Source organism: Panthera onca, chromosome D4, assembly GCF_046562875.1.
Source record: "Panthera onca isolate mPanOnc1 chromosome D4, mPanOnc1 haplotype 2, whole genome shotgun sequence".
Lineage (NCBI taxonomy): Eukaryota > Metazoa > Chordata > Mammalia > Carnivora > Felidae > Panthera > Panthera onca.
The window spans coordinates 68,528,068-68,539,202 of record NC_138351.1 but is presented as its reverse complement, the minus strand read 5'-3'; the positions used below and the strand labels follow the sequence as shown (position 1 = coordinate 68,539,202).

The 11,135-nt window shown below is 41.9% G+C and overlaps 1 long non-coding RNA gene across 1 annotated transcript in view; it reads right to left on the bottom strand.

Annotated features, from left to right (window-relative positions):
- Positions 1 to 258: 258 nt before the first annotated feature.
- Positions 259 to 11,135, bottom strand: part of LOC132663116 (uncharacterized) — a 77,071-nt gene continuing 66,194 nt past the window's right edge. Inside the window, exon 2 of the long non-coding RNA XR_009602910.2 lies at positions 259 to 936. This is a non-coding gene — a long non-coding RNA (uncharacterized LOC132663116). The remainder of the gene's footprint in view (positions 937 to 11,135) is intronic.

Sequence of the window (11,135 nt, the reverse complement as noted above, 5' to 3'; positions counted from 1 at the left end):
AGGTTTCTCAAACGAGACCATAAAACTAACATCACAACTTGTCGACAGCAAAGTGAGGACAATTTATCCTAACCTGATAGATTCTTACTAATTGTAATAGATTACAATTTCTTATTAAGTTCAGTCATGTGCTAATTATTAATTCCAATGATAATCTGATAAAGAATTTAGCAACCTGCATTACATTATACATGATGTCCTGATTAAATGTTTCCTTCAGAAATTTTATTAGAAAAAAGTTTGGATTTTTTTGGGGGGGGGAAACAAAAAATTTCCTTTTTCTTGTAAGAGAGAGCCTTATTGGGCAATCCACGAACAGTGGGAATGGAGTCTACACAGCGTCTCCTGTTCACGGGGTCTGGGAAGAGCCGCTCTGGTTAGGTCGGGAGCATCAGCCTCTCAGACTGCCAGCCTCCCTGACCGCACACCCTCCCCCCTCCAGCCCAGCCCTCACAGCTGAAGGTCCTCAGGGCAAACTTTCAGCTTAAATTTCCTGGCTTTCTGTCAGTTTGTGTCAAAACCATAGCCACCTACCCCCGCTGACTGTGGTGGCTTTGTTTGTTCTTCCCCTCCATTTGCTACTTGTTAGCCTCCGTGTACTGTGTCGGCACACTTACAGTAGGCAGAGTGCTGATGACAGATGGTGGGGGGCTGGGAACTGGGCTGCCATGGCCCTGTGCCAAGGGACAGGCCTCGCTGCCGGAACGCGCAGCCCAGAAGCTTCTCCTTGAAGCCTTGTCCGTTTGGTTGGTTCTGTGGGCGTGTTTGTGTGTGCTTGTGCACACGTGGCGTGTTTTGTTGTGGTGGTGGTGGTGGTTGTGGCTGTTTTTGTTGTTGTTTGGGCCAATGACAACAGAGGCCTCGCTGGCTGGCTGCGGCTTTTCACTCTTGGCAGTTTCCAGACTCCCAGGCAGGAAATTCTCCCAACGATTGCAGCTGTGAATTGGCCCATTTTTTTGGAAAGAGGATAAAGAAAAGAGTTTAGTGGGTCTTGTGCTTTTCTCACACAAGCAAGGATGTGTTGAATACAAACAGGGAGGGATGTGTGGGAGAGGGGAAGGGGTAGGTGGGAAAGGGAGAGAAAGAACGCTCCCTTGGAGCATACACAGCGTGGCCCCGTGGCTCCGTGGAGCCAGATGTGGGGCTGCCCCAGAGGTGAGACGGCCCTAGGTTTTGATGGGGTTTCAGCAGTTTGACCCCTTTGACAGCAAGAGACACGCACTTCCATTCATTCCTTCAACAAATATTTGAGAGCTTGTTCTGTGACTGGTGGCTTACTGGCAGGTGAGGACACCAGGAAGCAAAGCAGACAAGGTCTATACCTCATGGAAACAATGATCAGATGAGACGGGAGTAAGCAAACACCTCCCAATCATACACCCTCGTCGGTGTTTTCTATGCATCTTAATAGGCTACTGTGGTAGAGAATGATGACGATGATGATGATTATTTATAACTTTTAATGAGTATGTCTGTGCCAAGCACTGTTCCAAAGGCATTGCTCATCTAATCTTCAGAATAATTCTGTGAGGTAAATGCTATGAAAATGAACATTTGGGGATGGTCAGGAAAGGCCTCTCTAAGGAGGTGAGATTTGGGTTGAAATATGAAGGATGTAAAGGAGTCAGTTATTTAAAGTCAGGGGGAAGGAACAATAAGTACAAAGATCCTGAGGTAGGGAAGCGCTTAAGTGTATTCAAGTTGCTAGGAAAGACGTGTGGGACAGGGTGTAGAAATAAAAGGGTGTAGGACTGGGGAGAATGATGTGGGATAAAATTGGAGAAGTAGGCAGGGAACCTTGTGAGGACTATGTCCTGGTAAGGGATACGAGCATGGAAAGCCATCGTTGGATTTAGATCTGGGAAGACACACCTTGGAATTCCACTTTTGAAAGATTTCCCCATCTGCTGGGGAGATGACTCAGACCAGGGTGGAAACAGCATTACAGAAGGCTATTACTGGCCAGAAATGATGGTGACATGAATTAGGATGGTAACTGTGAACATGGGGCAGTGGAAGGGTTAGGTGTCCGTGTCAGAGGTGGACACAAGAAATGCCAATCAACCTGAGCCAATAAGGTGGCGAGGCAAAGTAGTCATGGCCGGCACCCTGGTTTCTGGTTCAATCACTGGATGGTGGCGAATAGTGTCATTCACTGAGATGGAAAGGACTGATGACCTAGAGCAAGGGGTCAGTGTCCAGAGAGGAAATCTGAGGCCTGGGATGAAGAGGAAAAACCTTCCATGGAGGGGAAAAAGAACCACCATGTCACAAGAAAATATATATATTTTTTACATTTGCAAGGTGTTGTTTTATACTTTAGCTTCTGTCTCTTGTCTTATTTGATCTACACTATAATAGTGAGATATAATTATGATTGTCTCAATCTTAGAGATGGAGACAATGAGATCTATAGGAGGGAACTGAGTTTTCATGGTCACACAGCTATCATACTAGTTACTGTTCATATTAAGTGAAAGTTTACTTTGTACTGTTCCGTACACTTTAAAGTATTTTTTTTAATGTTTATTTATTTTGAGAAAGAGAGAGAGAGACAGAGTGCAAGCAGGGGAGGGGCAGAGAGAGAGAGAGGGAGACACAGAATCCGAAGCGGGGTCTGGGCTCTGAGCTGTCAGCACAGAGCCCGATGTGGGGCTCGAACCCACAAACCGTGAGATCATGACCTGAGCTGAAGTTGGAAGCTTAACCGACGGAGCCACCCAGGTGCCCCAATACTCCATGCACTCTATATATGCTGAGTCTTCATGATCATATAAAGTAGATATTACTCTAAGCCCATTTTTCAGAGGGAAAACTGAGGCACAGAAAGTTTGAATAATCTGTTTGAGGTTGTACAGCTGCATACTTATTACTGTAAGTTACAAAGCTGGGCTTCAAATCCAGCTCCCTCTTTGTGTTCTTAACCACTGTGCTATACTAAGCATGATTGAATTGGGACTCTGAATCTAATGACCTCTTGACTATTCTAAAATGCCTCCTCAGTGCTACTTCTGATGAGTACTCTTTTCCTCCAAAGGATGTATGTATCAGGGTCACTTTCAGCATTGCTTTAGTTTAAGGGCATAGCTAGATGTCGATCCCTCAAATATTTTCCTCCAAAGTCTATATAGCATCATGATGTGGCATCTGAAAAGAGGCTATACCTTGTAGTGACATAACTTTCAACCAAAATTTAAAAAAGAACCTATAAAATAATTTGGTTAATATTTAGCTATTTATTGGAAAATATTTTTCTGTTCTGAGAGTTAATACATACACCGTGAATGTGACTTATTTCCTTTAAAAATTTTTTTAATGTTTATTATTTATTTTTGAGAGAGAGAGAGAGAGGGAGAGAGAGAATGAGCAGGGAAGAGGCAGAGAGAGAGGAAGACACAGAATCTGAAGCAAGCTCCAGGCTCTGAGCTGTCAGTACAGAGCCTGACTTGGGGCTGGAACCCATGACCCTTGAGATCATGACCTGATCTGAGGTCAGACGCTTAACCAACTGAGCCACCCAGGAGCCCTGTGACTTCTTATTTTCTCAGAAGTCCTAAAGCTGAGTAGGAAGGCAGGCATATAAGCATTCTATCTGCTTCATTTTCATATCTCTTAAAAGATGATCTATGCACATAACAAAGAGGAAAGAATTAGGCCACAAACAATCTGTCCGTATACCCCAATGAGGTCCCGTAGGTTATCATCTTGGCAGAATCTTAAATATACTTCACATCACCTTTCTTCATTGCGGGAAAGATAGGAGAGAGACTATTTCAACTTTATTTGTTCATATGTATTCAATCAAGCTTTCCAACTGCCAGTGAGAGAGAGATAGAGGATGGGCATGCATTCTGGCAGAGCACTGCCTTCCAGAAAGTGGCTCTGTTCCTGAGTAGGGTTGAAACAACCACAGGCAATTCTGTCTTGCTGTTGTTTCATTGAGTAACCATGGGGCTGCCAGGTTCTAATCCTGAAATGCTCTAAATTGGTATCTTGTACCCAGATGATGGGGAATAGCTGTCTCACCAGGTTGATTCTGAAGACGAAGTGAGATAATTTCTCCATTCTGGCTACCAGCCAATCAGGTAGCAAGGATAAGAGAGGCAAAATTTCTCAAAAGGAGCACTACACAACATTGGTTTATGTTTTACCCAAAAAGTACTCCTCAGTTAGGTCTGGAAAATGTTGCATCTATTCCTGCTAAGCACTGGCATATCAAGAGCTCTGATAAGTCCTACTGTAAAGTACATTCAAGATGCTACCAAGATGATCACCTACAGGACCTCATCAGGTATACGAGTAATTCTTTCATCTTTGTTATGTACATAGATCATCTTTTAAGAGATAGGAAAATGAAGCTGATAGAATGTTTATTCGCCTGCCTTCCTACTCAGCCCTAGGACTTTGAAGAATACAAGAAGTCACATTCCATGGTATAAATGTTAACTCTAATTTAGAACAAAAAAACATTTTGCTGAACATAGAATTTCCAAAGCTATCTATTGCCATCAGTGCTTATGATCAGTTATGTGATTAATGATGCATTCGGATAATCCCTTAGCCCATTCAAGGTATGTTGAGACTAAATCCTCCTTAAACAAAGCCCTAAGAGAAAAAATAGTGTATGGAGTAAGGTGTTTCTAGTGAGATGACCTGGGACTCAAGTAGTGGCTTGAGAAATTCTATTAGAATTTCTATAGTCTACTAGAAATTCTATAATTTTGGGCTAGCATACTTAAATGTCTCCCTTCATCCGCAAAATGGGAAAATGAATATTTCCTTAAAATATGGTTGTGATTTGTCTACTCAGTGTATTCATTCATTTAACAAATACTTATGAATATCTCCCCTGTGCCAAGTATTGTGCTATGGACCAAGGATTCAGGAATTAGCCACCTGTATTTGTCAGGGTTCTCTAGAGAAACAGAACCAGTAGGAAATATATCTACATATATATACATAGATATGATTTATAAACATAAAAACAAACATACAAACAAATAAGATTTATTATAAGGAATTGTGTCATTCAATTATGGAAGCTGAGAAGTCCCATGACCTGTCATCTGCAAGCTAAAGATGCAGGAAAGCCAGGGGTGTAATTCAGTCTAAGTTCAACGACTTGGGAAGCGGGAGCACTCAGGGCAGGAAAAGATCAGTGTCTCAGTGTCTCAGATCAGGCAGTCAGGCTGGAAGGGCCAAATTCTTCCTTCCTCTATCTTGTTGTATTTAGGCCCTCCATGGATTGGATGATGCCCATGCACATTAGGGAGGGCAAATTGCTTTAATGAGTCCACTGATTCAAATGCTAGTTTCATCTAGAAACACCTTCACAGACACATCAAAAAATAATATTTAGCCAGATATCTGGGCACTTCATTATCCAGTCAAGTTTAACATATAAAATTAACCATGATACCAGCTTACTTGGAATTTAGTTATTTACTCATGAGAAGTCCCCCAACCAATATTTTGTACTTATACTATTTGGAGCATCAGTGACTTGTCCTATTTTTTGGTATCATATAGCAAGAAAGATTCACCAGTAAGGGTGGTCTGTCCCAGACCAAGCCAGATGTTTTTCAGAACCTTCAAGCAGAAAGGAATGTCCCTCAAAGGAATGTTACCCAAAGATGAGTAACAGAATGTGCCAAAGTGAAGGCAAGCTATTTGTCAAGGTTTCTCCTACAAGAGGTTTAAAAACATTCTCTGACTTCTACCCTTTGTATTGTTTGTTCTTTATTTATTTTTCTTTTTTTTAATTTAAATTCAAGTAAATTAACATACAGTATAGTCTGGCTTCAGGAGTAGAACCCAGTGATTCATCTTTTACATAGGACACCCAGTGCTCATCCCAAAAAGTGCCTTCCTTAACCCATCACCCATTTAACCCTCCCCCCACAACCCTCAATTTGTTCTCCATATTTAAGAGTCTCTTAGGGTTTGCCTCCCTCTCTGTTTTCATCTTATTTTTCCTTCCTTTCCCCTATGTTCATCTGTTGAGTTTCTCAAATTCCACATATGAGTGAAATCATGTATCTGTCTTTCTCTGATTTATTTCACTTAGTATAATGCCCTATAGTTCCATCCACGTTGTTGCAAATGGTGAAGTTTCATTGTTTGTTTTTTAAAAAAAACTTTTAACATTTATTTATTTTTGAGAGAGACAGAGCATGAGTGGGGGAGGGGCAGAGAGAGAGGGAGACACAGAATCTGAAGCAGGCTCCAGGCTCTGAGCTGTCAGAGCCCATCGTGGGGCTTGAACCCATGAGCAGTGAGATCATGACCTGAGCCAAAGTTGGCCGCTTATCTGACTGAGCCACCCAGGCGCCCCTCATTGTTTGTTTTTTAAATTTAAATCGTGGAGTTTTCGATCTTTGTCCTTTCATTTGAGAAATTTATTTTTACTCAACACAAGAAGATTTTCCTTTGGAGATGAATACATTGCTAAAGGGAAAAGGGGAAGAAGAAGAAGGGAGAAGATGGTTGGTTCACTTGTGACCTAATACTGTTACTACTGGTTCCTGGATGGAGAAGATGTTTGATTCTCTCACCTCCTCTTTCTTTCCTCCCTCCCTCCTGGCCTTGAAAAGGAACCCTGCATGTTAAGCGAGGCCACCCTTGTGGAAAGCACTAAATTAACCATACGATCAATATAAGACCTGGGGAGTTAGACGGAGGGCATATGGGTCATCTTGCTTTTGCCTATGGGACACTGATTCCTCACTCACATAACTAAGAAGCTGGTCCAGTAAGTTCATCAACACTCATAACAGTGCCTTGCCCAGAGATTCTGGCTCATAGATCTATGGCAACTTGTAATACTAGCAACTGGGATGGATGCAAGACTTAAAACCAAAACCAAAACCAAAACCGAAACCTATTTCATCCATGTGATTACTCAGAGAACAGGAAGATTAAAAGGGTGGACATATCTAGGAATTAGGTGTGAACAGAAGAACTAGCAACCTTTTAGCCTTTTATTGTATGTTCCTTCAAAATAGGGTTTCTCAAATTCAGCATGACTGACATCTGGTCATAGTTCTTTGTGTGGGTGCGGTCCTGTGGACCACAGAATGTTTAGCAGTATCCCTGTCTTCTACCTGCTAGATGCCAGTAGCAACTGTTTCTGAACATTGTCAAATATCCCCATGGGATAGGGTAAAAATTATCCTCCATTAAGAACCTCTGCTCTAAAAGCAAGAACTCTTAAAATTTTTGTGGCAATGGACCTGGTTGGCAATCTGGAGAAGATGATACACTTTTTGTTAGATTAATGTTCTTAAAAGTATAAATAAAATGCATAGAATAAGAATGGAAAACATTTATATTAAAGTTATATCAAATACTAAAAAAGCAAATTTGTGATATGGTAATTTACGTATTTCTTTATTAACATACTAAATAAAAATATCTAAAAGTGGACCCAAATAACTACCTTACTTTTGAAGTAATGGTGAACTCATACGATATTTTGGGAAGCCTGTAACAACTGTTATGTGACATGAAGACGTCTGTGATTTTATAAATTTTATTTTTTTAATTTTTTGGAAGTTTATTTATTTTGAGAGACACAGTGTGTGTGTGTGGGGGGGGGGGTGCAGAGAGAGGGAGAGAGAGAATCCCAAGCAGCCTCTGCAGCATCAGTGCAGAGCCCAACACGGGGCCTGAACCCACGAAACCATGAGATCATGACCTGAGCCAAAACCAAGAGTCAGATGCTTAACCGACTGAGCCACCCAGGCACCCCAAGTCATCTTTGATTTTAATTGTGACAAAATTCTAAGACTACTATGGTTTGTTCCCTACATTTATATTTAAAGGTAATGTTAAATTTCAGCTCAAGATTGAGAGAAACTAAGATGTAACTTTTTCTCATCCATGTTCACAGGGCCCCTAAATTCATGGGTATTGAATACAGAACTCCCTTTTCCGAGGCATGAAGGAAAGAAGCTGCATAAGCTCAAGTATTTTTATGATATCTAATTAATAGCCCAAATCCCAAACAGAGGGCCTGAAGTGAAGGGAAGCTCTGGCAGCTGGGCAATTATGAGCAAACCATAAGTGCAGAGACTGTCTTTAAATCCAAGAAAGCATCAATTTTATAGGCATAACCTGAGCCTGTATTCCACAAATGCAGAACTCAAAGGTAGCAGGAGGAGGATTATAAAATGATTGGGCTGAAACCAAAGAAGGCATTCTGGTGTGGCCGAGGGGCCCAGAAGACCTGCCGGGCTCTGGGGGAACGGTAGAAACAGCGGTACTGCTGGGAACTGGCTCAGCCGACAGCTTGCATACCTGAGCAAGTCGCCTGTTTTGGGCCTCAGGGCCTTATCTAGGAAGTGATGGGCTCACCTTGGACCAGTGTTGATTAAATCTATGCTGCTCAACGACATAGTATAAAACTTTCACCTACGTAAAACTCACAGAGGCTAACAAAATCCACAGAACCAAGTGTTTTAACGGTGAAGACATTGGGATGGGAAGAGAGTTTAAGTCCAGTTGTTCAGTTCTATAGGTAGTTAACAGAAGAGTCATGTGCGCTTGTTGGGGCCAGGAACTGGGTTTATTTTGTTTTTTCAGGAGTCTTAGCAAATGTCAGGAATATAATAGGTACCCAACAAATATTTGTTGGATGAACGAACAAATAAATGCATCCATAAACCACCAACTTCCATTGTTAGTGTTGTGTCATTTACCTCTTAACATTATATTCTTCAGACAGGCATGTGGAGAGACATTTTTATCCAATTTTCTTGCTTATTGTGTAATTCTAGTACACTTAGTCATACATATCACTCACACACACACACACACACACACACACACACACACACACACACACGGGTCTGCTGGCTCCTGTGGGATAGAGGAGTCAAGTCCAAGGGCATCTTCTAGAAGGTCCCTCAGAGCCTTAACCAGGTTTCTACTGACAGCAGGAAGCTCCTGCAGGATTTATTGTCATGTGATATTACAACCCTACTGTAGTAAAGCTTCTGGTAAACTGATTGGGCTTGTGAGCATGCAGTAATGAGAAGGATAGCAGAGAAACTGCATAATGACAATGGTGGAGGGCAAAAGTGGCTGAGCTAAAAGAGGAAATTTTAGGCTGGTTTTCATTTGAAGATTTTCTTTTGAAACGTAGTTTCTTCTCAGTACAAGGAAGCCCTAATCAGCTCTGGAGCAAAGTGAGCCTCTTCTCTCTTGTTTTGAAGAAAATAAATGGGCTTGATCATGGGCACAGAGCTCCACAGTTGCTGCTGTGGGTGAGGCATACATAAATTGCAGACTAAAGGACTCTAATGCAGAAATTGGTGGGTTTGAGTTCTTGGTATGTGAGGGTGGTCAAGACACTGTACTATCATGAACTGAAATTATTTCCTCTGCAAAATATGGTTGTTAAACTAGTATTAGGATTGCAACTCAAAAGGCCCACAGACAGGGATGTAAATGGGTGAAGCATAAGACAAAAGGGAATAGTGGAGACTGTGGCAAAGTACAGGGTATATGTCCATTTGAAAGTGGTACTGCTACTCACTTTTAATCCATTATCACCACACTAGAATGTGCATCTATAGTTGCCAGATATTCGAGACTTTTTACAAATCTGAAATTTGAGCGTTTTTTTAAAGAAGTTCATTTCGGGGGGAGGGGCAGAGAGATCTGTGGGGGTGACCACGAGATCTCTAAAGGCTTGCAGTAGTAACAATTCAAGGAATACAAATAAATGTGCTTATTGTCTGTGAAATAATTCTTTAAATTCACTTAGAAATTGTGTGTGTGTGTGTGTGTGTGTGTGTGTGTGTGTGCGTGCGTGCGTGTGTGTGTGTCTACACAGGGGGGCAAGGACACAGGAGTTTGTGCTCTGGAGGGCAGGCTCCAGGTACTCCACCAGCTTCTCCAGTGTGCCTGCCTTCATGGTCGCCACCCTGCAAGTCTCATGCAAGTTCAGGGCCAACTTATTTTCATGGCTGGTTCCAGGTGCCCAGACACCTAGTAGACACAAGGCCCCAGACCCTGTCCTCTCCAATCTTCCCTGGAGATGGCCTTGCCAGCCAATCCTGGGAACCTCGGGACCCCGGCTTATCAGCCAGCATCTCCCCCTCCCCGCCCCCCAGATGCTATCCACCTGGGCATGTTGCTAGGAGACCTAACTTCACTTTTTATAGTTCTTCATAGTTTGCAGGTCATTTTAATGATTTTATCAGTCTCATGAAAATCCTGTGTGCTGCTGTTACCCTGTTTTACAGAAGAGGAATCTTAAATTCAGGAATGTTAAGTGACTTGTCCATTGTCAGAGCAAGAAAGTGGTAGAACGTAGATTCATTTTGGTATTGGACTCCCAGCACTTCTGCAAACATACAGCCTTGTCTTATAATACAAGACGTTAGTAACCCCACTTAGCATCTCTGGAGGTCAAACAAAGGAAATATTATTCTAAACGTTGATATGTGGAAACGTTGATATTCTAAGCATTGATATTCCAACGCTGTCCTTGGAATGAGGAAGTGTTATGAGATGATTACTCTTTAAGAAAGAACATCTGAATCTCCATTCTGGTACCAGGTTGAATATTGGGTCAATGTTTCTTCTAAAGCTTCTTCTAAAGTGATTCCTCCATCACTCCAAAGTAGAAATAGGAGTGGAAAAAGAAGCCTTATATTCTGGTTATGATTCAACTGCTAACTGGCTGTGTGACTTTAGACAAAAATTCCTATGTCCTCTCCATGAACTCTCAGTTCCTTATCTGTAAAATAGGAACCATGATATGGAAGCCAGCTTTAGTACCCCATTCCATTCCATGAAACATCACCGACATATCCTTTAGAGATCACAGGAAACTAGGAGAAGCAGACCTCTAACATGCAGTAACTATAGCAATTAGTATGCGCTACTAATCAGAGATGCATGGAGAGTGATACATAAAGGCGATACAGAGCAAGACATTCTGGATACTTAGTACTTATAAATAGTTCCTATTAGTGGTGATGAGTAAACTTTACATAGAAGCTGACTTCATTTCTGTTATTATCCACGCTTAGCACAGAGCCTGACATGGGGTTTGATCCCAATGACCCTTGGATCATGATCCAAGCCAAAACCACGAGTTGGATTCTCAACCAAATGAGCCACCC